Here is a 26,010-nt window from a genome sequence, read left to right on the forward strand (position 1 = left end):
CACTCAGCTACCGTGTGTGTGTATATTTGCCTAAATTGACATCTGAAAATATTGGTAAAGCAGGTAGACAAACAGACCTGACCTGCAGTTGGTAGCAAATCTGTTGTTCCAATCAGAAACTCAGCTAAGATTCCCACTCTTTTTGGAGCCTCTTCCCACTCCAGTTTGCAATTAATTATAAGATTCACAGATGGTGTCAAATAGGCGCAGAGAGATGAACTAGATGTAAATGTAATTGTAACTCTAGGGTGCTAAAGAACATTCAAAGAGAAACCTGGGGAAGTTCAAGGCAAGGTCTCGAGGGACACTGAGATCATTTCTGTGGTGAGATGGACCCAGTGCCCGTTACAGCCTCCTAACATATCTTTTTTTTTTTTTATAGCAACCGTTGACTGCAGCATGAAAGTCAACTTGATTCATTTTGTAAGACAAAACAGTTTGAAGACTGACATGAGAAATGAAGGAATAAATGACAGAACTCCATCATCGGTTACCTTGTTTAAGATGAACGGGGACACAGAAGCTGGTGTGGACTGCTTGTGATCTGCCCAATCTGCCCGCTGTGCTGGGGAAAGAAGGGTTGTGTCACCCTGACGTTGAAGATCCTCTTAAGGTGGAGGTGCCTGGGCTCCTGTCAGACTCAAAGTACTTAAATGTGTGAGGAGTCCTCAGGTTCCCTCCTCGCTCTGTGAGTCACCCTCACTGTGACTCGGGGTGATGACTAAATCTCTCTTCTGCAGTTGAAGGAAGCCAAGAAGTTGTGGGTCATGTGTTTCCAAAGGAATCAGCAGTAATTTTAGTAAATGAAAGGTAGTTACTTTTAGAAGGGACTTACAAATGATCAATAACACCACTTTCACTGTGAGTACTGAAATAATTAACATGGAGACATTCTGTAAATTGCCCAGTGCATTGTTTTAATTATTTAATTTTGGAATTATGATTATTGTTCATGATTTCTAGTTATTTTTTTCCTCCCTGTTAACACGCCTTTGCTGATTTAGTACTCTCTCCCTCTTAAGAGTGTAGGTAGGGGAAATCAGTCTCTGATTATTTGTTTTTACCACTTTTTTTCTTGTTGTTGTTATACATTGGAGAGCAAGGCGATCAAAACATTTTAAGGAAACGAGAGGGTGGGCTTATTTATAAGTCTTAATTTGTGTTTTAAGGTATGACAAGGAGATATTATTGAAGTGGTCTCTAGAACTGAGACCACTGGGAAGAGGAAAGGACGCCCCCTCCCTGCCCAGAGTTGGTCTGTTTTAGGGTCATCACAATTGACCTGGCATATCCTGGGATGCAACGGAAAGTACCGAGGCTGCAGGTGCTAATATATACACCAGCCCCACCCCTCCCCAAGCCTGTCACCTTCGCCCTAGGCACTCAAGCTGGTACAAACGCCACTGATTGTTTAGTTTCAGTCTCCTTATATACTGATTTATTGTTATACGTCTCAGATTTCCCAGGCTTCTGTGTCCCTTCTTTGAAAAACGCAGTTTCTTATGGTTGAGCTGAGGTGAGTGGACGAATGAACATATCTGTCTAGGTAGAGTCTAGACAACTGCCATCACTCTTTAAATTACACAGGGATCTTTTCTTCTCCAAAAGAACAAAACATCAAAACTGAAATTTACTCAGGTAAAGATATAGTGTGTCCAAAATGTCCACATATAGTTTTTCCCCTTTGACATTTCACATGTCAGAGTAAGGCTTAAATAAAAATCTTCTTTGAGAGATAATACATTGACTTACATCCTCATGAAGACAGGTATAAATGTTTACTGTCTGACCCTTCCTGCAAGCAAGTTACTGTCACTGAGAGGTGGAGAGAGCCACAGACACCTGGGTGGTCATGGGGTAGAGATGGGAAAAGGGCCAAGAAAAGGCTGTAACATCAGTAGGTTTTGCTGACTCAGCAATCGTGTTTGGTGCCGTTTTAAAATTTTCCCAAATAGACTTTTTAAAAAATCAGATGTTTTGACTGATCTGCATGTTGAGAACCAGAATTCTTGCCATGTGTCTGGATCCCTCAATTCCAGTGGACCCAGTTTAGGAGTTCAGCTTCAGTAGCCCTGACACCAGGGTTGGAACACTTGCTTCCTTTGCCAAATGATCCCATCTAGGTGTTCAGTTAATGAAATCATTTGTCAGCAGCGCCTTATCTGGACTGTTAACATATCTGCATTCAAATTCACTTCTTAAGTGCTAAACTTTCTTTCATTCCCATTCCTTAATAAGGCAACATATGAAAGTGTTTCTTTGTTCAGAACTCTCCCTACATTAGACTTCTGGTCATCAAAGGTGATGTAAAAAATCCAGAATGAAATTGCCATTCCGTTTTCTTCCTAGTGCCCTTTTAAAACAGAGATTGTATTGTGAATTTCATTCAAATGTAAATTTCGATGTTGATACTTGGGCTGTAATTATATAGGGGTAAGTCTAGATACTGCCATAGAAAAAACACTAAACATATGACTCTCCTTTTTCTTCTAAGTGTGTATGTCCCCCATATTTCCCTCTGATTTCTGCCCAAGGATGCCTTCTCCACTCTTTTCCAGACACCAAAACACAAGGAGAATATCCAGATCCAACACTGTCTCAGAGGACATACATCAGGCTCCTCGTCATGGCATTCTGCTGGGGTGGTCCAAGCCACAGGTATTCCTAAAATGGGAGTCAAATGGAAAAAAGCACGTACCCCAGCACTGCAGGCTGTAGGGGATCCAATTCCTGGAGTATGGCTGGTGTCACTCTTGTAAGGGTTGCCAGAGAGAAAAGACTGTTTATGGAGTTTGCGTGTTGACTTCCTCCTTCCTGGCATAATAATATAGTCCTCTCTCCAAGGTCGCTCTCAGTGGAGCGCGTTTCTCTGAATAACCATGAATTGGATTTATGGCTTCCTAGTAAAAACAGTACAGGTTGTAATCTCTACCTCCTTCCTTTGTCAACAGGCAGCTCTCTTACTTCCACTATAAAGGTTCCCCTGACTACACCAACAATGCCTCTGACATGCGAGGAGCTGCATTGCAAATGCTGTTCATAAATGCATAGCTAGGCTTGGTCAAAACCAGGAGCTTTGTTATTCATTTGGCATTTCCTGACTGTCCCAACTGTAAGATGAAGCTGGGCTAATCTTTTGTTCCCCTACACTGTAAGATCTTTAGGTATAATAATAAGGGACTGAGTCATGGGAGCATTTGGTAGATTATTTGAGGAAAGATTCTTCTTATTTGCAGAACACACATCGTTTTAACTTACTCAAACAAGAGGTCTTGGTTTGAAAGGTGGGGTGAGGAGTATTATATCGGTGAACATTGTCCCGTCAAGGCACACGGAGCAAGAGAAGACGGGTGAGAATGGAGGGAAAAGATCAGAAACACTGGGGATTCTCAGCAACAGGGAGACTTGCGAGAAATAAGGGTGGAGGTTTAGTAAGAAAAATGTGACTCTCGCAGAGGGAAGGAGGTGGTTACTCCTTCTGGTGTGACCAACACACGTAGAGCATTAAACGTTTTTTTATCCCCTGGCTTAAGAATAATCCTCTTGCTAAGTTTACTGGTTTCTTCCTTTCCAAGACAACTTCCTTTTCCCAGAATCTTAACTGAGATGATAAACAATCAAAGGAAATTATGAGCAGATGCTTGATGATATACAAGTGCCATTGCATGATATACAAGTGCCATCCAGTAGGAAATAACTTACTGGGATCCAGGAAATGGAGAGGAGTTAAAAACAACATTTGGCAGTTAGAGATAACTGTCTTCAGACCCTGTTTTAAGGTCTTCTGAACTGTTTGTTCTGTGCCAGCCTGTGTTAGGCTCATGAGATGCAAGGATAAATAAGTAGGGCCTTTCCTATTGAGGAATCACTCACCATTGGCTCATTAATTGTTGATGAAGGAAGCCCATAGAGCTTTTTTTCCTCTCCTTGAATGACCCCCGCCCCTTGCTGGCTCCCAACATGTGACTCTCATCTGTGACTATTTTTTGCTCCTTGAGACTGTTTTATTTTGTCAGAGAAAGGGTGATCTCATCCTTGGCTGGCGGATATGTGAACCGCTACAGCCTTTTTTGAAAGCTATCTGGAAACATCTATTAAAATAAAAAATACATATTACTTTTTGACCCAGCAATCCCACTGCTGGGAATCCATTTTATAAAAACAAAGTCAGTATACATGTACATATGAACAAGAGGTGGCAACAAGATCCAGGAGCAAAGTGATTGCCACCAAAAGTGGGATGGCTGAGTAAATCATGGTAGATGTGTACATGGAATATTATTTTGAAGCCATTAAATAGAACAAATTACAGCTCTACCACCTGGCTTGGAAGGCTTTCCATGACCTCACTTTTGTAAAGTAGACAGGGAATCTCTATGTGCACGTGTGTAAAGATATTTAAGTGAACAGGGAGAAAATATGGAGGGATATGCCCTGGGTTGTTAATATGGGTCACTTGTAGATGGGTGGCATAGGTGAAACAAAGAGAGGATGAAACAAGAGAAAAAGGAAAGGATACATATATATGTGTATATATATATATATGTGTGTGTGTGTGTGTATATATGTGTGTGTGTGTATATATGTGTGTGTATATATATGTGTGTGTATATATATATATATTTGGCTGTGCTGTGCGGCTTGCGGGAGTTCCCTGACCAGGAATTGAACCCAGGCCCTCAAAAGCACAGAGTATTAACCAGTTGACTGCCAGGGAATTCCTGGAAAAGATATTTTTAAAAGACTGCACTGGGGACTTCCCTGGTGGCAAAGTGGTTAAGAATCCCTGCCAGTGCAGGGAACACAGGTTTGAGCCCTGGTCCAGGAAGATCAACTGTGCAACTAAGCCCGTGCACCACAACTACTGAGCCTGCGTTCTAGAGCCCGCGAGCCACAACTACTGAGCCCACATGCCACAACTACTGAAGCCTGCATGCCTACAGCCCGCATTCCGCAACAAGAGAAACCACTGCAACGAGAAGCCCGTGCACCGCAACGAAGAGTAGCCCCCGCTCGCCGCAACTAGAGAAAGCCCGCACGCAGCAACAAAGACCCAATGCAGCCAAAAATTAAAAAAAAAAAAAAAAAAAAGACTGCACTGAAAATGAAATGACCGAACACAATGCCAGCTAGGAAAAAGTCCTGCCATATCCCCAACCACCCAAAAAACCAAATACCACCCCCCCACCAAAAAACCCCTTGACTCTCATAGAGCCTTTACAACCAAGTACCAATTTATAGGAAATATAGAGACTAGGGGAAACAAGTCAAACTATATCCTGGGGGGGATATAATCAATAAACCAATGAGGGAATCTTAAGGACAAACAACTTGATTTATTCAGTAAAAATGAATCACACACAAAATAATAGAGAGGGAATCTACTAATTAAAGGAGACTTAAAAGATATAACCAATTGCAGTATGCAGACTTTATCTGGATCCTGAGGGAACATACTTTAAAACAACAATAAATCTATTTATGGCAATTTTTATGGGACAACTGGAATTTAAAATTAACTGGGATAGTTGATTACATTAAGTAATTGTTGTTAATTTTTCAGATATTATGATGGTATTAGAGTTATCAGTAAAGGAGCCCTTATCATTTAGGTTAATTACTGAAATATTAGTGGATGAAATAATATGATGTCTGGGAATTGTTTCAAAATACTATGGAAGTGGGAAGAATAAATGAAGGTGTGGCTGGGCTGGTGATGTGTATGTGGGACTTCAGGATACTAATTTGTCTACTTTTATGTATGTTTGAAATATTCCATTATAAAAAGTTTAAAATATGATATAACCACACTTTGTTATTTATATAAAATTTTTTAAAGAAATTACATAAATTGAAAAGAAAGACTGACTTTGAGATATTTAACATATCTCTTTTATCAGTGTTCTCCTGAATTAAAGTTCAAAACTGAATTAAAGCATTGCAGAAGAGGGGGCCATACTAGATTAGCTTCCAGTCTCATAACCTGTGCCTGAGATGAATATCTTGTTAAGAACAGACTGCTTACCTAATGGAAGGTATAGTTTTGCTGTAGGTTTTTTACACTCTAAATATGCTTTCAATTTGTCTCTGTTCTTTTGCCATAATGATGTCTAAAAAGTAATATGCCTCATTGTTATTTTATAAAATGCATCAAATGCTTTCCCTATGGTTATGGAGTTGAGCTTGTATTTGCAAGACAACAGCACCCAATGTCAATTCACGTGTTTTGGATATTAGTCAAGGAAACCAATCTGGCCCATGTATTTCTTTTTATTTTTTTAATTTTTAAAAAATTTTTATTTATTTATTTATTGGCTGTGTTGGGTCTTCGTTGCTGAGCGTGGGCTTTCTCTAGTTGTAGAGTGCGGGCTACTCTTCGTTGTGGTGCGCAGGCTTCTCATTGTGGTGGCTTCGCTTGTTGTGCAGCACGGGCTCTGGGCACACGGGCTTCAGTAGTTGTGGCACGTGGGCTCAGTAGTTGTGGCTCACGGGCTTTGTTGCTCCGAGGCATGTGGGATCTTCCCAGACCAGGGCTTGAACCCGTGTCCCCTGCATTGGCAGGTGGATTCTTAACCACTGCGCCACCACGGAAGGCCTGGCCCATGTATTTCTTGTGCAAAATACTTTGCAAGGTGTTATGGGAAATATAAATAATATGGAACACAAACTTGGCCATCAACAAAGTTGCAGTGTCTGGAACAATCGTTGCTTTTAAACATAAATACCTTTATCAACTACATGCACTGGATTAATTTAGTTTGCAAGATTCATTGACACTATTATATAGACTGAAATTTGTGAAATGTTGTTAGCCTTTCTACTTTTCTGAATATAGGGTTCTTGTCCTGCTCAAATACAAAGAAGTAAACTTGGCATTTTGATGGTTGCTTATTTTAAAATGTGAATTATTAGTTGGAAAGCAAACTGCTGATAAACTAGTTTGAGTTCCAAACATCCCATACTGGGAATGGCAAGGTTGTTAATGAAACCTGCCAGAAATAAAGGACATATTGTCATTATAACACCCTGTTGAAGTTGGTTGGCTGTTGGCACAAAAACTGGTCCATAGTGAAGTAGATCTTGCCTAATAAAAGTTAACTTCCCAGCTATCAGTGGCCCTCCGATGCGATGTCAAACATTTGCTAAGTAAATGTCCCACCTGAACTTTGTGCCTTATGTTTAGAATGTATAAGGAATGTCTAGCATGTCCTGACTGGCAGCTTCTCAATGCAGGGGACCTGATTTCTCCAGGGCCTCTCTGAATGGGGAGCCTGTCCTTTGCTGAACTGGGGCTGCAGAACTTGGGTTTTGGCTCCTTTCCATCTGTATGAAGCCTTGTTTAACATTTAAACAAAATCCCAATGATTCCAAGAAAAGCTATTTTTACTATTCTTTTTAGTTAGTTTTGTTATTAAGTAAAAGTAATTCAGTCTCATCAGAGGAAAATGAGGATAAAAAAAAAGAAAAATTATTTCGTATTTAGCAAATCACAGTAATACAAACAAACATTGGTTGGCCAAGCACTACACTACAAGCATTATCATATTTAATCCTCACAACAACCCTATCAGTTGTTAAACTATAAACTAATTTAAAGTTGAGGAAAACAGAGACTCAGAGAGATTAAATGATTGATCAGATTTACTTACCTAGTTGCTCAGACCCAGATCTGTCTTATTTCAGAGTCCATATCATTATACTCTCAATCACTATTAAAATTTAGAGTACATTCACTTAGTCTTTTTTTCTATGATATCTGTTTCTATGTCTCCATATGGTATTTATTTACTTTTTTTTTTTTTTTTTTTTTTCAAAAACAGTGTTACATGTATTGTAGGCTGCTTTCTTAAAAATTTACCATAAACTTATTTGGAATACTTTCTGATATCAATAAATATTCTTTTGTCAGTAATTTAAAAAAATAGTTGTATTGCATCATATAGGTTTACTTGGCTAATCTTTTATAATTGGGCATTTAGATTGCTTCTAATTTTTCATTATCATGAATAATGCTTTGAAAGACATCTTTAAATGAATTTTTTTTCATATCTGATTGTTTGCTTAGAGTAAATTCCTAAAACTTGTACCATCTCAGCACGTTTATATGGTTGATTTTGTGATGGATTGTTTCGGTAGAGGATAGCCTCCCTCCTTCCAGACCCTTGTGTGTAGTCCCTGCACATATTGAGTCTGAGTTTGCCACGTGACTTGTTTTGGACAACGGGGCATCTGCAGAAGAGTTGCAAGGACAGGCTTAAAGAAGAGCACACTGGAGCCTGCCCTCTTTTTTTTTTTTTTTTTTTAAATTTTTGTTTTAGTGACCAATTTTTGTGTTTCTTTTTTTTTTTTAATTAATTTTTTTTTAAATTTTTTTATTTATTTATGGCTGTGTTGGGTCTTCGTTTCTGTGCGAGGGCTTTCTCCAGTTGTGGCAAGCGGGGGCCACTCTTCATCACAGTGCGCGGGCCTCTCACTATCGCGGCCTCTCTTCTTGCGGAGCACAGGCTCCAGACGCGCAGGCTCAGTAGTTGTGGCTCACGGGCCCAGTTGCTCCGCGGCATGTGGGATCTTCCCAGACCAGGGCTCGAACCCGTGTCCCCTGCATTGGCAGGCAGACTCTCAACCACTGCGCCACCAGGGAAGTCCAAGCCTGCCCTCTTGTAGTGCTGCCATCATACAAAGTTTGGGCTGGGTTGCTGGAGTCCTGTGGCACAGCCCTCTGCCAGCACCAAACCACCAAACGTGAGTGAAGCCATCTCAGACCATCAGTCCGACAGTCGCCAGATGACTGCAGTCATGGGCATGACCCTCAGCAAGACCCCCAGCTGAGCCCACCGCAATTCTTAACCCCTAGAATTGTCAGCAAATACAATGGTTGCTGTTTTAAGCCACTAAGTTTTGAGGTGGTGTGTTATACAGCAAAAGCTAACTGATACGAGCTTGTATAACAGATAGTTACTCTTATGCATGATTATTATAGTGTCATCTGTGATCCAAGATGGAACATGACATTGAGAGGGCTTGATAACTGATGACATCTGCCAGTGGGTCATTTATTATTCTTTTCTAATTTAATATATAAATTTTAGGTCAGGTCATTTAATATGGAATTAAAAATATACAAAATATTTCTCAATTTCCTTGGCATTTAAAACCTTCACTTGTTCTTATGCTTGACTATTAAAAAAGCAAATTACTTGTGATTCCCTGGGAAAGATAATGTTCTACATTTGCAAAGAGTTGAAAAGTTATTTAATCATTGCTATCAAGTCTTCAACTGAACAGCACCAATAATTTTTTTAAATGATTATCAATCATGGAAAGCGATCCCACTCAATGACAGCCTTAAAGGTTAACCCCCCTTTTTTTTTGGTCTGGAAGTTTTGGGGACTTTTTTCTTTATCCTTGTAATTTGAAAAATTTTGCCAGAAACCAACCAGATACGGTTCTGTTCTTATTGACCTTTGATTTTTATATTTAGAAGTTTTTCAATGCTGGAAGTTAATTTATTTCAATGACTATTGCTTCCATTTTATTAGCTTTGTTTCTTCCTCAAGAAGCCTTACACTTTTTATGTTGTCTCTATTTTCTATAATTTATAATCTCTATTTCATTTTATTTATTTATTTAGTCATTTATTTATTTATTTATATTGAGGTATAATGGACCTACAACCCTATGTTAGTTCCAGGTGTACAACATAGTGATTCAATATTTCTATGCATTACAGAATGGTCACCACAGCATTTTCATACTTTGCCTTCTTCCTCTATAGTCAGGTAGAATTCTCACATTTACATAGTATGTCACTAATTCCCTTTCTTTTTTTTTTTTTTTTTAATATATAATGTTCTCTTTAAATTTATTTATTTATTTATTTTTGGCTGTGTTGGGTCTTCATTTCTGTGAGGGCTTTCTCTAGTTGCAGCAAGCGGGGGCCACTCTTCATCGCGGTGTGCGGGCCTCTCACTGTCGCGGCCTCTCTTGTTGCGGAGCACAGGCTCCAGATGCGCAGGCTCAGTAGTTGTGGCTCACGGGCCTAGTCGCTCCGCAGCATGTGGGATCTTCCCAGACCAGGGCTTGAACCCATGTCGCCTGCATTGGCAGGCAGACTCTCAACCACTGCGCCACCAGGGAAGCCCACTAATTCCCTTTCTTATAGTGTTGGCTTGTTGTTTATCATTTGGCAATGAAGATTTTATTCTGATAATGTATTTTCAGTTTCCTGTTCTCCTTCTTTATCAGGTCTTTTCATGTCATTATTTTCTCTCCTCATATCTTTTACTCCTTATCACTTAGTCTATGTCTTCCTGCTTTCTATTCAGATTGCCAAACAGTTTTCTAAATTTCTTGTGTGTGGATTCTGTAGTAAGTCACTTTCAGGTCTGTGTACCTGTATTAGTTTTCTAGGGCTGCCATGACAAATACTACAGACTGGGTAACTTAAATAAGAAAAATTTATTTTCTCACCACGCTGGAGGCTGAAGTCCAAGATCAAGGTGTTGTCAGGTTTGGTTTCTTCTGAGGCCTCTTTCCTTGGCTTGCAGATGGCCACCTTCTCACTGTGTCCTCATATGGCCTTTCCTCTGTGCTTGTTCATCTCTGTTGTCTCTTTGTGTGTCCAAATTTCCTCTTTTTATCAGTCAAATTGGATTAGGACCCACCCTAACAGCCTCATTTTAACATAATCACCTCTTTAAAGGCCTTGTCTCCAAATACAGTAACATTCTGAGATACTGGAGATGAGAGCTTAAACATATGAATTTGCAGGGACACAATTCAGCCTGTAAGAGTACCTCAGTTGTAAAGATGACGTTCTCTTTTCATACTGAGCATTGTGTGAGTAAGCATCATGTTTTGTTTGTTTCATTTCTTTCTGCTTTCTGTCATCATTGGATCAGTAGAAGTTGTAAGTCTGGAAATGATGTTTGCCAATTAGTTAAAGCATATAAATTTATCTTGGAAGCACTTTTTGTTCACTTGGATGATGTTTTATTTTTGTTGTTTCTAAACTGTGGTAAAATGCACATAACATGAAATTTATTATTTAAAATTTTAAAGTGTATGATTGAGACAATAAGTACATTCACAATGTTGTGCAACTATTACCACTATCTAGTTCCAGAAAAAATTTTCATCATCTCAAACAGAAAACCTGTACCCATTAAATAGTCACTCCCTACTCCTCTGTCTCCAGTCCCTGACAACCAATAATCTACTTTCTGTCTCTATGGATTTGCCATTTTGGAGATTTCATATAAATGGAATCATACAATATGTGGCCTTTTGTCTAGCTTCTTTCACTCAGCATAATGATTCATCCATCTTGTAGCATGTATCAGTACTTCACTCCTTTTTGTAGCCAAATAATGTTCCATTGTACGGTTATAACACATTTGGTTTAACTATTCATCTGTTGATGAACATTTGGGTTGCCTTTGGCTATTCTAAATAGAGATACTATGAACATCCTTGTACAATTTTTTTGAATGTCTATTGTTTTTTAAAATATATATATACCTAGGAGTAGAATTGCTGGGTCATATGGTAATTCTATGTTTATCTTTTGAGGAAGCACTGAACTGTCTGCTACAATGGCTGCACCATTTTACATTTCCACTAGCAATGTATGAGGGTTCTAATTTCTCCACACCCCTGTCAGAACTTTTTATTACCTGTCCTTTTAATTTTAGTCAGCCTGGTGGGTGTAAAGTGGTATCTCATTGTGATTTTGATTTGCATTTCCCTAATGACTAAAGATGTTGAGTATCTTTTCATGTACTACTTGGCCATTTGTGTTTCTTCTTTGGAGAAATGTCTATTCAAGTCCCTTGCCTGGTTTTTGATTGGGTTGTTTATCTTTTTGTTGTTGAGTTACAAGTGTTCTTTACATATTCTAGATACTAGATCCATATCAGATATATGATTTGAAAACATTTTCTCCCATTTTGTGGATTGTCATCTCACTCTCTTGATAGTGTCATTTGATGCAAAAAAGTTTTTAATTTTGATGAAGTCTAATTTTTCGATTTTTTCTTTTGTTGCTTATACTTTGGGTATCATATTTAAGAAACCACAGCAAAACTGAGGTCGTGAAGATTTGCTTATATATGTTCTTCCAAGTTTTATAATTTTTGCTCTTATAGTTAGGTCTTTGATCTATTTTGAGTTAATTTTAGTGTTTGGTGTGAGGTAGGAGTCCAATTTTATTCTTTTGCGTGTGGATGTCCAGTTGTTCCTGCGCCCTTTGTTGAAAGAAAACTATTCTTTCTAAACAGAAAACGCTGAAAATCAAACACTCTTCTTTCTAGAATCTGTTGTTGGTCCTTGCTCTGGGTTGTAGTTGTTTGTTTAGTGACTTTTCTAAGCTATTTTTGTAAAGAATGTATTCTTTGTTGGATCTCTGAAGTCTCCATTTCTTTAACTTAGTAGTCAGCTAGTTGTTTGATAGTGACTTCTTTAAATGACTGGAACCAAGGAAAAAAGAAAAGAAAAAAAGAAAAGAAATGAAAAGAAAATTGCCTCCAGGTCTTTGCAGATTGGCTCTGTGTTGGGCCAATCATCCGTGCTTAGCCAGGCCATTTACAACTCTGAATTAGCCTTCACTTCCTATTTACGCTGAGCCTAAAGATCAGCTAAAAGTGGGGAAATCCCTGGCGGTCCAGTGGTTAGGACTCTGTGCTTCCACTGTAGGGGGCACGGGTTTGATCCCTGGTTGGGGAACTAAGATCCCTCATGCTGCGATGAGCCCCTGCCCCCGGCAAAAAAGTGAAAGCTTACAGTCTTTTCTAAATCTTTTCTGAGCATTCATGATGTCCTGGGCATGTGCATGGATTTCTAGATTCCCTGGTATACTCAGGAGTTTTTCAAAGCCTTCATTCCCCAGAATCTCACTCCCCAGCTTTTTCTTCCTTTTGTCATGTCTACTGTTTGCTTCAACTGTTGATTTTTGTCCTAGGTGGCAGCAGCTTGTTCATTTGGCTGTCAATATTTTCGAGGAATGTCCTCCACCCTGAGGGCATTCCAAGATAGGTGAAACAAGGCAAGGTCCTTGTGTTGTGCTTCAAGGAACCCATAGACACGTCAAAACAAACGTGATTCCTTGGGAACAAGGTTTTCTCTACTCCCTCCAGTACCAGGTACTCGTACTTGGAACTCAAACTGCCATCTTGAAGACCACCATGTGGGGAGAAGGGCGGGGCAAAGCTAAGTTAAAATGCCACAGAGTTCTCTGACTATATTTTAGTGGCCTTCTTCTGGTTAAATGTTTACTTGGTTGCTGTAAAGCTTTGTCTGTCTTCCAGAGTTCCAATTAGGTTGATCCTCACAGTTTTTGCCAGATAATTTGATGTTTCCAGGGAGGGACAAGCCCCTTGTGGTCGCTATTCTGCCATCTTCATTGGTGTTACCAATCCACTTGGTTGATGCTTGAATCCCTTTTGTATATCTCCAGTTGGAAAACAGACTCGGTGCTCTTTGTCGACCTAGATGGGTGGGATGGGGCAGGGGGTGGGGGGTGGGGGGTGGGAGGGAGGTCCAAGAGAGAGAGGATATAGGTATACATATAGCTGATTCACTTCATTGTACAGCAGAAACTAACACAACATTGTAAAGCAATTCTACTCCAATAAAAAAATTAAATTAAAAAAATAAAATAAAATGCTGCAGAGACATAGAAAACAAACTTATGGTTACTGAAGTGGAAAGGTAGGGGGGAGGGATAAATTAGGAGTATGGGATTAATAGATACACACTACTATAAATAACATAGGTAAACAACAAGGATTTATTGTATAGCATATGGAACTATATTCAATATCTTTTTAATAACCTGTAATGAAAAAGAATCTGAGAAAGAATATATATATATATGCATAACTGAAACACTTTGCTGTATACTTGAAACCAACACAATATTGCAAATCAACTACACTTTAATTAAAAAAAACACAGCAGAATGAGATATTATTTCTATTATATCTTAAATTTAATTAAAATGTAATTAAAATTAAAGTTTTAATGATAATATTCAGTGTTGCTAGAACTGTGGTCAGTGTTTTTTCCTAAGAAAAAAATGCTTTCTAGAACCTTGAAAATGCTTGAGTCCTGTGCCTCAGTAATTCCCCTTTTAGTAATTATCCTAAGGGTATAATCAAATTTGCAGTCAAACATTTATCAAATATTTATCTACTTGTCATCATTCATACGTCTTAAAAGTGCATTCATACTTTTTAAAAAAGTGCGATAATCTATGTTGAGCATGGTGGTTAAATGAATTGTGTTAAATCTATATCAGAGACTATAATGCAGTTTTTATAAACCTTGTTTTTGATGAATATGTAATAACATAGGAAACTGTTACAGTGCTGTGGAAAAGGATGATATAAAATTAAATATGGTGTATATTTATAAAGTTTATTTTTAAATGCATATCAACTTTAAGTGCACAGAAAAAGACTGGAATAATAAGCAGACAAATGTTAACAGTGAAAAAAGAAACTTTTGCAGTCTAACATATTTTCTTCTTTGATGATTATAGAGGGTAATGGCAGGATTTTTTTTTTCTGGCTCAATTTCTGATTCTCTGATATGCTGAAAAGATGCTTGATTATCTGAAAAACTTAGTTTACAGAATCCACTACTACAGACCCTTCTGGTTTTTAATCAACATTTCTAGAAGTCAGTTTTTAATCTCCTTTGGCCCAACCTTAAATGATGGAGTCCTTCAGGGATCAATTGTAAAAAATTTTTTTCATTCTATACTTTCCAAGGGGATTTTATATTCTTCCAAACCCATAAATACTGCAGGTACTCCAAAGACTCCAAAATTAACATCTCCAGTCCATGGTTACTTGCTGAATTCCAGACCCAACTGCTACTCACAGTTGTCCTTAATACCTCACAATATCTCAAAATAAACATATTAAAAACTGAACACTTAGTTCTTACTCTTGCAATTATTTTTCTCCTCAGTTCTTCCCCATCTTACTAAATGACAGTTCTATCCATCTATTCATTTATTCTAGAAATTTTGGAGTCATCCTTGACTCTCCACTCCTCTTGGCCCCCCAATCCTATTAATTTTGATAATTAATAAGTAATAATTAATCTTATATATATTTCTTGAAAGTGGCCAGTTCTTGACAACTCCACTATTAGCATCATAAGATAAGCTGCCATGTCATATTTTGCCTGTATTACTCCATAGCCTTCTACCTGTTTCTCTGCTTCCATGCTTGCCCCCTTCAACTCACCCTGCAATGAGTGAATGTTTAAAAATGAAAATCAGATCCCGTTACTCTTCTGCTGAATTGTAACTCATGAATGTGGCTTTCAAGGTCCTGCGTGATCAGCCTTCCACCCACCTGTCCAGCCACAGGCCATGCCACTCTCTCCCTTTCTCATCACTCTCCAGCCACAGTGGGATCCTTTTAGTTATTCAAATCTACAGGCTCTTTCCTGACGTAGGGCTTTTGTATGAACTATTTTCCCCTGTTGTCCTCTTCTTTCTACTCTTTTCCTGGCCAATCCCTTCACCCTCTCTTTTTTAGCCTAGCCTCCTCCAAATCCTCAATCTAAGTTAAATCCCTCTTCTCAACTCTCCCATAGCCTCTTGAACATTTCCTTAATAGACTTTATGACCTTTATCATCATTTCTATGCTTGTGTGATTATTTATTATTGGTTCTCCTTTGGATTATAAACTTCATGAGACCACGCCTGTTTTGCTCATCATCTCTCTCCATAACGCTTATCGAGATGCTAAGCTAATAGTCATTGATAAATGAATATTTGTTGAATGAATAAATGAAAGATTGAGTGGATTAGGGATCAGAAGCAGTCTTATTGTGATTTTTCCCAAGGGGTAACAGCATTAAGTATTTCTTGGGCACCTGTCCACATTACAGCAATGGGAGTAAACCCCTACTTTCCCTTTCCCCTCATATGTGTCAGGAATATGATGTACTTTGTTCAAAGACTGCTTTGTGATGGAGGAACTGAATGCCAAGATGAGCCAAGGGCAAGAGAGGAATCTTCTTTACACTCAAGATGAACTAGGAATTACCATGAAGGAGAGAAGCTAAACCCATTAGATTTAAAAAAAGGTTTGTTTTTTTTTTATTGAGATATTTACAATTGAAGTTGATTTACAATGTTGTGTTAATTTCAGGTATGCAGCAAAGTGATTTATATATATAAAAATATTCTTTTACAGATTCTTTTCCCTTATAGGTTATTACAAAATTTTGACTATAGTTCCCTGTGCTATACAGTAGGTCCTTGTTGGTTATTTATTTTATATATAGTGTGTATATGTTAATCCCAAACTCCTAATTTATCCCTTGCTCCACCTTTCCCCTTTTAAACCCATTAGATTGTTTAAAAAGTTCAAAAGGCCATAAGTTTATAAAGAGGGATTTATCAGAAATGTTATGATGATGTGAGCAAAATAAAAATGAGAGCAAAGGTCATTGGAGTTATGACAAAATCTAACAGCTGTGTCAAAAAACACAGCTGCAGGCCCTTGCAAGGGGAAATTGAAAAATGCGAATCCAGCAGGAGTGTAAAGAAAAGAGGAAGTGGTTTCTCAGTGTTGGGAGTTATAAATGGTTCAGGGGCTTATAGATTTGAAGGTGATAATTGAGAAGCAACATTGGAAATTATTAGGAAAGATGTATAAATTTAAGTATTGCTGTGAATTTTAGACTTATTATAAAAGCTAAATATGAATGTTTTGAAACTTAGGATATCATAGGAGGTATTAGAATAGATAAATGGGGTTTCATGCATGAAAAAGGTGTAGGTTTTTTGTTTTTTTTTAAAATTTATTTATGGCTGTGTTGGGTCTTCGTTTCTGTGCGAGGGCTTTCTCTAGTTGCGGCAAGCAGGTGCCACTCTTCATCGCGGGGCGCGGGCCTCTCACTACTGCGGCCTCTCTTATGGAGCACAGGCTCCAGACGCGCAGGCTCAGTAATTGTGGCTCACGGGCCCAGTTGCTCCGCGGCACGTGGGATCTTCCCAGACCAGGGCTCGAACCCGTGTCCCCTGCATTAGCAGGCAGACTCTCAACCACTGCGCCACCAGGGAAGCCCGGTGTAGGTATTTTTTATCATATGTTATCTTATTTTATTCAGATACCAGTCTGATCACACATGGTCCAAGAACACTCAAATAATAAACCAAATATAATCAGATGTTAAAGACTGGTCCTGAAACATTATAGCCAATAATACCAGGCTTGCCTATGATCTCACTGATATAAAGCCACAACTATGCCTCACTGGCCACCAAACTCTTCAGCACAGCTTCCTTAACTGTGAGCTACTTACAGCACCCAGTTTGAGCACTGCTGATTATTTTTTCAGGCTCTAAGTAGTTGTAGAAATCTTAGCAGAGTTTGGAGAAACCAGCTCAATCTCAAGATCATGCCAAGATGTGGCTAATCTAGGCTTTGAGTAAGTCACAGCAGCATTTATTTGCACTGGGGCCTTCTCAGTGAGGTTACGGACAAATTGTCACCTTGAATGGTTGACTGTATCAGGTATAGGTATTTTACAAGGCTGATAAGAAGAAAGGGATCCAGGAAGTAGAAGTATGGAGAAGAGCAGAGCTTAATGTTTTACCAGTGGATTTGAGCTGGCAGTGACACATCAGGAATCAGGCTGAAGGAAGAGAGGGAAGTCAGTAATCACTTAGGTGGGGGAATCACTCAGAGAGGCCATGAGAAGTTGTTGGAATGAAGATTTGAGATGAATCATTGCAGAGCCACTTAGTTGGGTTGTCACTTCCTTTTTTTTTTCTTACTTATTTTCTTGTGCCATTTTCTGAATTCTCTATGATGAAATCTTCAGAATGTATAAAATTGTGTACCTGTGTCCCTCCTTGAAAAGTAATAATGCAATTTAATTTCTGGAGCTATCTAGGAATGTAAAGAGTTTCTGTTAGCATATACCTAGCTGCCTATGAAAGAATATCCTGGTAATGGTGGCTTAAATAATAAGAGCAGTGATTTCACAGTACATGAAATCTGGAGGTATTTGGTTTCAGGGTTGGTTCAGTGGTTCAATTATATCATCAGGACCCAGACTCTATCTCTCCACCCTGCTGTCCTCAGCATGTGGCTCTTCATTTTTTAGTATGTCAGTCACCTCATGATCACGAGACATAATTTATTTCTTTTTTGTTTGTTTGTTTAAATGAGGTTTTATTTATTTATTTATTTATTTAGGCTGCGTTGGGTCTTCGTTGCTGCTCACAGGCTTTCTCCAGTTGCGGCGAGTTGGGGCTACTCTTCATTGCGGTGTGTGGGCTTCTCATTGCAGTAGCTTCTCTTGTTGTGGAGCACGGGCTCTAGGCACAGGCTTCAGTAGTTGTGGCTCGCAGGCTCTAGAGCGCAGGCTCACTAGTTGTGGCGCACGGGCTTAGTTGCTCCGTGGCCTGTGGGATCTTCCCAGACCAGGATTCAAACCTGTGTCCCCTGCACTGGCAGATGGATTCTTAACCACTGTGCCACTAGGGAAGTCCTCCAGACATAATTTCTTAAATTCTGATTTAGAGGGAAATACCATAACTTAGAATATGATACATTGTGAGTTTTGTTTCTGCTTGGCATGCATGTGCACACACACACATACACACACTACACACACATTCATTTATATTAAAAATAAAGACATATACAACAGTCCAGAGGAAGAACAAGAACTAGTGACTGTCCTTAGAATATGCCCATAAGGGGACTTCCCTGGTGGCACAGTGGTTAAGAATCCTTCTGCCAGTGCAGGGGACACGGGTTCGAGCCCTGGTCCGGGAAGATCCCACATGCCACAGAGCAACTAAGCCCGTGAGCCACAACTACTGAGCCTGTGCTCTGGAGTCCACGCGCCACAAATACTGAAGCCGGCGTGCCTAGAGTCCGTGCTCGGCAACAAAGAGAAGCCACCGCAATGAGAAGCCTGCGCATCGCAATGAAGAGTAGCCCCCCTCACTGCAACTAGAGAAAGTCCGCATGCAGCAACGAAGACCCAACACAGCCAAAATAAGTACATAAATTTAAAAAAAAGAAAGAAAGAATATGCCCATAAGGACCATGTGAGATACTGAAATGAATTCCTGAGAATGCAGGCAACCACCCTTCCATACCCGATAAAGAAGTGAGGATGTGGCAAACCAGCTAGTGTGGGATGGGCTGTGGTCTAAAGGGAAGGATGCCTGACTGCATCCCGGGAGAGAGGAGCGTGGACTCTGACACGAGGTGTGCTGAAACCCCTGGGCTGAATGGGAAGAGAGTCTCTAGCATTAGGACAGCTGCCTCTACTTCTCCGTCAGAGTTGCATGCAAGTTGAACTTGGCTGCAAGTCCTCTATTTTGCTGTATGTCAGTTTGAGGTTTGATGCTCATGACCAGGGGCCCCTAGTTAATCACTCTTAATCATTGCTATTTAAAATTGTGACATTCTCAAACATGTGCCTGGACAAGTGTCAGCGAGAAGCCATGAATGAGTGAATCAGGTCTAGATAGCTCACTGCTTTACAGGACTGTTTCACAAGCTAATTTTCTGGTGTCGTAAGGCATTGCCTAGACTTAGTAAGAGTGGAAATGAGGAGCCCTCAACAGCCATTTGCAACATAGCAATAAAAATAATGTGTCTGCCTTCACTCTTTCTCCCCAAAGCTAAAAATACTAGTTTACCAACATCCACCTGGATTGAAAAGCTTATGTAGAGAACTGGATCTTGGACTGGCTGCAACGCGTCCTGCTGGAATCAAAATTCCTTCTTTGCCGGTCTTTCCCTATTTAAGCAAACTAGAAGCCACTGTTGCCAACAAACAAAACATCGTTTTCTAGTCTCTCCTCTCAGTAGACATCTGGTCCTTCTCAATGCTGCCTGCATGTGTTCTGTGACCTTGCTCACGCTTTATTTCTGACCTGGTTCTTGTCCTACTTTGAGACAAAACTCAAATTTCCCCTCTTCTGACACTCTTTCTTTGATGATTCCTGTCCCCACTGATGTGTCACATTTTAAATACTTGAGACGCATTGAACATTTTGACATTTGATGTTGTTTCGTCTTTATTTTTTCCTTAATTGCTTTTTATGTGGAGCCTTATCTTCCCTTTAAGATTTGAACATTCTCAGGGACACTAACTTAATGTTTACAAGTTGGAAATCAGCATAACACCTGACATGGTGTCTTGCAAATAGATGTTCAATAATTTGTTCTTAAATGGTTCAAGGAATGAAAGTAATGGCAACTTCTTTTGTTTCTTCCATAGTGAGTGCCCACAGTGATCCTCAATATAATTTTTTTTTTTTTAACTTTTTTTTGGGTTTATTTATTTTATTTATTTATTTATTTATGGCTGTGTGTTGGGTCTTCATTTCTGTGCGAGGGCTTTCTCTAGTTGTGGCAAGCGGGGGCCACTCTTCATCGCGGTGCGCGGGCCTCTCACTATCGTGGCCTCTCTTGTTGCGGAGCACAGGCTCCAGACGCACAGGCTCAGTAGTTGTGGCTCACGGGCCTAGTTACTCCGCGGCATGTGGGATTCTCCCAGACCAGGGCCCGAACCCGTGTCCCCTGCACTGGCAAGCAGACTCTCAACCACTGCGCCACCAGGGAAGCCCTCTCAATATAATTTTTTAAACAACTGTTGGTCTTCATGGTTTGGGGCCTTCCCTGAGGCATTTTGGTGTATGATTTTGAAACATGGTCCAAACTGGTCTACAGTGACCTCCAAGGCTCTACAATAGAGGTTCTCAAGCTTCAGCATGCTGGGGGCCGTCCGCAGAGTTTCTGATTTAGTAGGTCTGGGTAGGGCCCAGATTTTCCAGTTCCAAAAGGTGACGCTGCTGCCGCCGGTCTAGTGGCCACAGCCTGAGAACCACGGCCCTCCTTCCACCATACTGATACTGCCTGCTACTGCTCCGCCCACGTATTCTACTCTAGCTACACGGACTTCTTGTGGTTCCTTAAACTTACCAGGTGTGCCCCTGCTTCAGGGATTTTGCATTTGCTGTTTTCCCAGATACTCATGTACTTTCTCCCTTATCCCAGGTCAACATATTTCATTCATGTCCTTTCATAATTCCTGACATGTCATCTTCTCCAACCACCTGATTTAAAATGGCAACACTCTCCGTCCCCTCCCCTGTCCGCCACACGCACACATACACACATTCACACATACGCACGCTCCCTATCACATCCCTTTCCTGCAATGTTTTCCTCCGTAGCATTTATCACCATCTGACATATATGTTTTATTTTTTTACTCTCTAGTTCCTCCCCCCACCAGAGTATAAGGTTCCTGAGGACAGGGATTCTCATCTGTTTTGCTCATTCCTGTATCTCAGAGGATAGAACAGTGTTTGGCACATAGTAAGCACTCAAACAGTTGATGTTTTAACTGGAGGACAGCAGGGACCACGACCTTACCTGTTTTCAGACCATAAACCGTAAAGAAAACACACCTACGGCTGAAACAAAATAGGGATGATTAACACGGTATTCACTCTGCCTGGGCCAACGCTGTCAAGGGGCCAGAGTTGAAGGAGCAAAGGAAGATGCCATTAACACTCCCAGGGCCTCTGGAGGGGTCACTGCTCTGTCCTCACTTCTCATCTATAAGCTGAGGGGTGGATGAAATATCTGCCATGTTGTTTCCTGCTCTAAAACTCCAGGCTCTATCTTCCTCCTGGTCTACATGCCCCACAAAGGGAGGTCTTAGGACAGTAGGACCAGTGAGAAGCTCTGCTCAGTTTTCTCCTGAGCATTTTCACCCTTTGGCTATTGTCAACAGTTTCACCACAACAAAGTTAGCAAAATTCTATTGAGAGTCTTCCCCCAATCAAAGGTACAATCCCACAGCTGTGCTGCCTTTTTGGTTTTTGTGTCGATTTTTTTTTACTGGGTCCTAATTGGTGCCAAACCCAATATTATTATATTTGCATTGTCTCAGAAGTCAACCTACCCCAGGGATTCTCAAACAGTTTAGATAGGGGAACATCAAGAAATCTTTCTTGCCTTTGCTGACCTTGATGTATTGAGATTTTAACATCTAAATATAGTAACACAAAAAATTTGGGGCTAAATCACAAACTATCAAAATCTTGTATATAGATTCCAGTAGAGACAAACAGTAGTGGAAGCTGAATTTCAAAGAGAAACTTATGGCCGAAAAATTTTTAATTGAGAAAATTTGATCTTATCATTTAATTTGATCTTGCTTTCTGCAAACTGGGAAGCATTGGTCCATCCACGGCATTTCAGAGCGTGGGGTGGAAGAGGGTTAGCTTAGAGTGGTCAGGAGCATAGGTTCTCGACCTACTAGTTGTAAGACCCTGGGTGGATTATTTCACCTCTCTGAGCTTCAGTTTCCTCTACTATAAAATGGGAATAACAATGATAACACTTAACTCCTACGGTTACTGAGAAGTCCAAATAAGGTGGTACAAGTTAAACTCTTCAACTGAGTCAGGTACCCAATAAAGTGATGACCAATGTTGGGTATTTACTATTCATTGCTGAAGGCCATAGCGAGGAGTGTTTAGGAAAGGGTTCACTCAGGTAGGGAGAGAAAGAAGAAATAAGAGCATTTGAGAAGATGGAAGGACCAACAAGAAGAGAGAGGAACGGATATGGGTGGCAGCACAAAGCTGTTGGAGAAGCTATATGTGTTGATTTGACTTGGTTTTCTGTTCTTTTGAACCTTTAAAAAAATCATTAATCTTTACTTACACAGGGCTTCATCTGGTGGGTAGAGCCTGAGGTTATTGACTGTTCAGACCAGGGTGCAAGGGTCATCTGAACACTCAGAGTTTTGAGCAAAAGGCTGTTTCAGGTGTTCTTTGAGGTTATCTGTCTCCACGAAACCCTGGGCCTGGGGCAGGAATATCAGCGCCTGCAACCTAAAGATTTTCCAAGAGTGATCTTTTAAATTGAGGAGGAAAAGCTTTAAGGTATTTTTTTCTGCCTTGTTATGTTTTCAAGCAACTCTTCAAAAATAATGGCCTATAAACAGAAGAGTTGGACATGGCCAGAATCACAGTGCTCTTGCTGGGCACCCCCTGCTGGCGTCTCACCTCTCCTTCGAAGCTGAATCAACACTTTCCAAAGCCTGTTGACACCCTCAGAGGGATTCCCAAGTGCACTCTGTGTTTGGGGTTATTATTTTGAGTGTGTTCAACCTTTCCTCAGATGTCATTGAACTCTGCTTAGACTGACCTTCAGGGCACTGACCCTTAAGCAAATAGATAGTGTTCTCGAAAAAGCTTGAATTCTGTTCAGTGCTTTACAATGATGAAAACTGAAGTTGGAATGGGTTAGAAAACTTTGTGACTCTCCACAGTGGAGTCCATTGTTTCTTCTGGCTTCTTCAATTTCACGTTCACAGGTAAGTGACATGTATCGTCTAGAGCATGTGAAGACTGTGTTCTGCAAATTCATCTCCTCTAAGTCTTACTTTGTGGCGTATTGTGTTTCTGATTCATTAAAGGCTGGCCTCTTGTTATGCAATAAACAATGCTACAAGGCTTGGCTAGGAACTTGCAGAATACATTAATGATTTCATAATATTGTGTATAATACAGATGAATCTTTGTTGCTATCTCATTTATAGTAATACTTTTTTTTTATGCATCAATTTTCTTGAGAATGTGTGTGCGTGTGTGTGGTATCTAGGTGCGTGTGGTGCAAATGGGCAAATAGACTGAATAATCAGCGCAAAGTAAAAACGTTACTGAGCTTTTTAAACTTGGCTTTATGAAAGCACAATTCTGTATGCACTGACCACCACAAATCTTACCCCAGAAAGCTGGTGCTGGTTTAATACAGAACTATACCGACTCCATTCTTCTAGTTTTCAATAATTCAGATGCTGGAAAATATGAGCTCTGGATTCATGGCTAGAAGGGGAAAAGGTGGATTCTAGAATCTTATTTCCATTTTTCAGTTTCTGTAGCCAGTAGAAATCACATGTTGCTGATGATTTGAACACATTGATCAAATATCATTCACATTTAAGACTGGGAATAAAGTATGGTTTTTCTAACGTTTTGAAGGGGGGAATAGTTTTCTAGACATTTTAGAGGCAAACTATAATGATTGTACTTAGAACTCAATATTGGGATCTAATAGTGGTTATTACTAAACTTTTAAGGTATTAACTTATTTACAGGCTATTTCTTTCTTTTTTTTTAATACATTTATTTATTTTTGTCTGCGTTGGGTCTTCGCTGCTGCGTGCAGGCTTTCTCTAGTTGCAGCGAGCGGGGGTTACTCTTCGTTGCGGTGCGCGGGCTTCTCACTGCAGTGGCTTCTCTTGTTGCGGAGCACGGGCTCTAGGCACGCGGGCTCAGTAGTTGTGGTGCACGGGCCTAGTTGCTCCGCGGCATGTGGGATCTTCCCAGACCAGGGCTCGAACCCGTGTCCCCTGTATTGGCAGGCAGATTTTTTTTTTTTAACATCTTTATAGGAGTATAATTGCTTTACAATGGTGTGTTAGTTTCTGCTTTATAACAAAGTGAATCAGTTATACATATACATATATCCCCATATCACTTCCCTCTTGCGTCTCCCTCCCTCCCTTCCTGCCTATCCCACCCCTCTAGGTGGTCACAAAGCACCGAGCTGATCTCCCTGTGCTATGCGGCTGGCAGGCAGATTCCTAACCACTGCACCACCAGGGAAGCCCCTACTGGCTATTTCTTTTTTCTTTTTTCTTTTTTTTAATATTTATTTATTTTTGGCTGTGTTGGGTCTTCTGTGCGAGTTGGGTTTCTGTGCGAGGGCTTTCTCTAGTTGCGGCGAGTGGGGGCCACTCTTCATCACGGTGCGCGGGCCTCTCACTGTCGCGGCCTCTCTTGTTGCGGAGCACAGGCTCCAGACGCGCAGGCTCAGTAGCTGTGGCTCACGGGCCTAGTTGCTCCGCGGCATGTGGGATCTTCCCAGACCAGGGCTCGAACCCGTGTCCCCTGCATTGGCAGGCAGATTCTCAACCACTGCGCCACCAGGGAAGCCCCCTGGCTATTTCTTAATAGAGGTTCTTTCTGTGGGCAGCCAACCCTCACCTTATGCCCTCCTCCCCCAGACTTAGTTACCCTCCTACTCTGCCTGTACCACTCTTGTCATTATCTGCTTGAAGCCTCCATCTCCCTGCCTAGCGGTTTACATGCCCTTCTCCCCACTAGATTGTAAGCCCTTGAATAATTTGTGTGTCCTACTACTAAGAGTAACGGTGACAAATATTTGCTGATGAATGCTGGAAGTGGATTTGGAAGTAATCTAGGAAAAAACACTGCTCACTCTGTGGTTTTAAAAGACACTGAAATTGCTAGAAAATGCCGAGTTCCTTAGCAGGAATCAAGTATTAGGTTTACTTTGCTTTATGAAGGTGAAAGAACTACACATATAGAGACCAGGAAGAAGAACAGGGAGGAACTTTGGTGTTAAATCCTGTTTTCTCCAAGAGCAGTTCCTTAGTTCTCCGTCTCATTTGCGATTCTGTGAAGCAGGCCTATCCGTCTGCCCCTTGAGGATCACTGTGTATTGCTTTCCCTTCTCAGTCAGCTGTAGCCCCCCCCCCGGCTAAAGGGCCTCTGTTTCATCTTATCCTGGGACAGTGTCTCCACGTTGTTGACACACACCTGCTTATCTGCAAGGCAGTATTTTTCTTGCTTCTTAGTATAAGTCAGTATTTCTTTTCTCCTTTAATGATCCTTTGGAGAAAGAAATCATTTGCTGGGTTTGATCATAATAAGGGTGCCCTTCCTACATACCTAAATGTCAGCAGTGAAAGACTTGTTAAGGGCTTTTTAAAAAAAAATCGGAACTTGTGGCTTCAAAAGGGACTTCCAAATTCACTAGGGGCAGGAGCAGTTCTGCTCTCTCTGCGCAGCTCAGGGAAGGGAGAGTGTGGTGCTGGCGGCCTTGAATGGTTTCACAGAGGCGAAGACTTCACGAGAGATAAGCTAAAGCCAATGTTCACAGTGTGATGCGAGGTGGGGAGGGTGT

At 40.5% G+C, this 26,010-nt stretch overlaps 2 protein-coding genes across 5 annotated transcripts in view; one reads left to right on the forward strand and one right to left on the reverse strand.

Moving 5' to 3' along the window:
* DHRS9 (dehydrogenase/reductase 9) overlaps positions 1-17,360 on the reverse strand; it is a 36,826-nt gene extending 19,466 nt beyond the window's left edge. Inside the window, exons 1-2 of one of the 2 annotated variants that reach the window (XM_082396865.1) lie at positions 8,651-17,360; positions 495-8,276 (exon numbers count right to left, since the gene is read on the reverse strand). The gene's annotated coding sequence lies outside the window, so the exon portion shown is untranslated. Of the gene's footprint in view, positions 1-494 lie in introns of both variants that reach the window. The other variant, XM_082396866.1, reaches the window with a different exon arrangement.
* A 2,949-nt stretch (positions 17,361-20,309) lies between these two features.
* Positions 20,310-26,010, forward strand: part of ABCB11 (ATP binding cassette subfamily B member 11) — a 99,611-nt gene continuing 93,910 nt past the window's right edge. For all 3 annotated transcript variants that reach the window (XM_082396838.1, XM_082396840.1, XM_082396839.1), the window contains exon 1: positions 20,310-23,392. The gene's annotated coding sequence lies outside the window, so the exon portion shown is untranslated. The remainder of the gene's footprint in view (positions 23,393-26,010) is intronic.

The sequence above is a fragment of the Balaenoptera borealis genome, assembly GCF_965194805.1.
Source record: "Balaenoptera borealis genome assembly, chromosome: 6".
In the NCBI taxonomy this organism is placed as follows: Eukaryota; Metazoa; Chordata; class Mammalia; order Artiodactyla; family Balaenopteridae; genus Balaenoptera; species Balaenoptera borealis.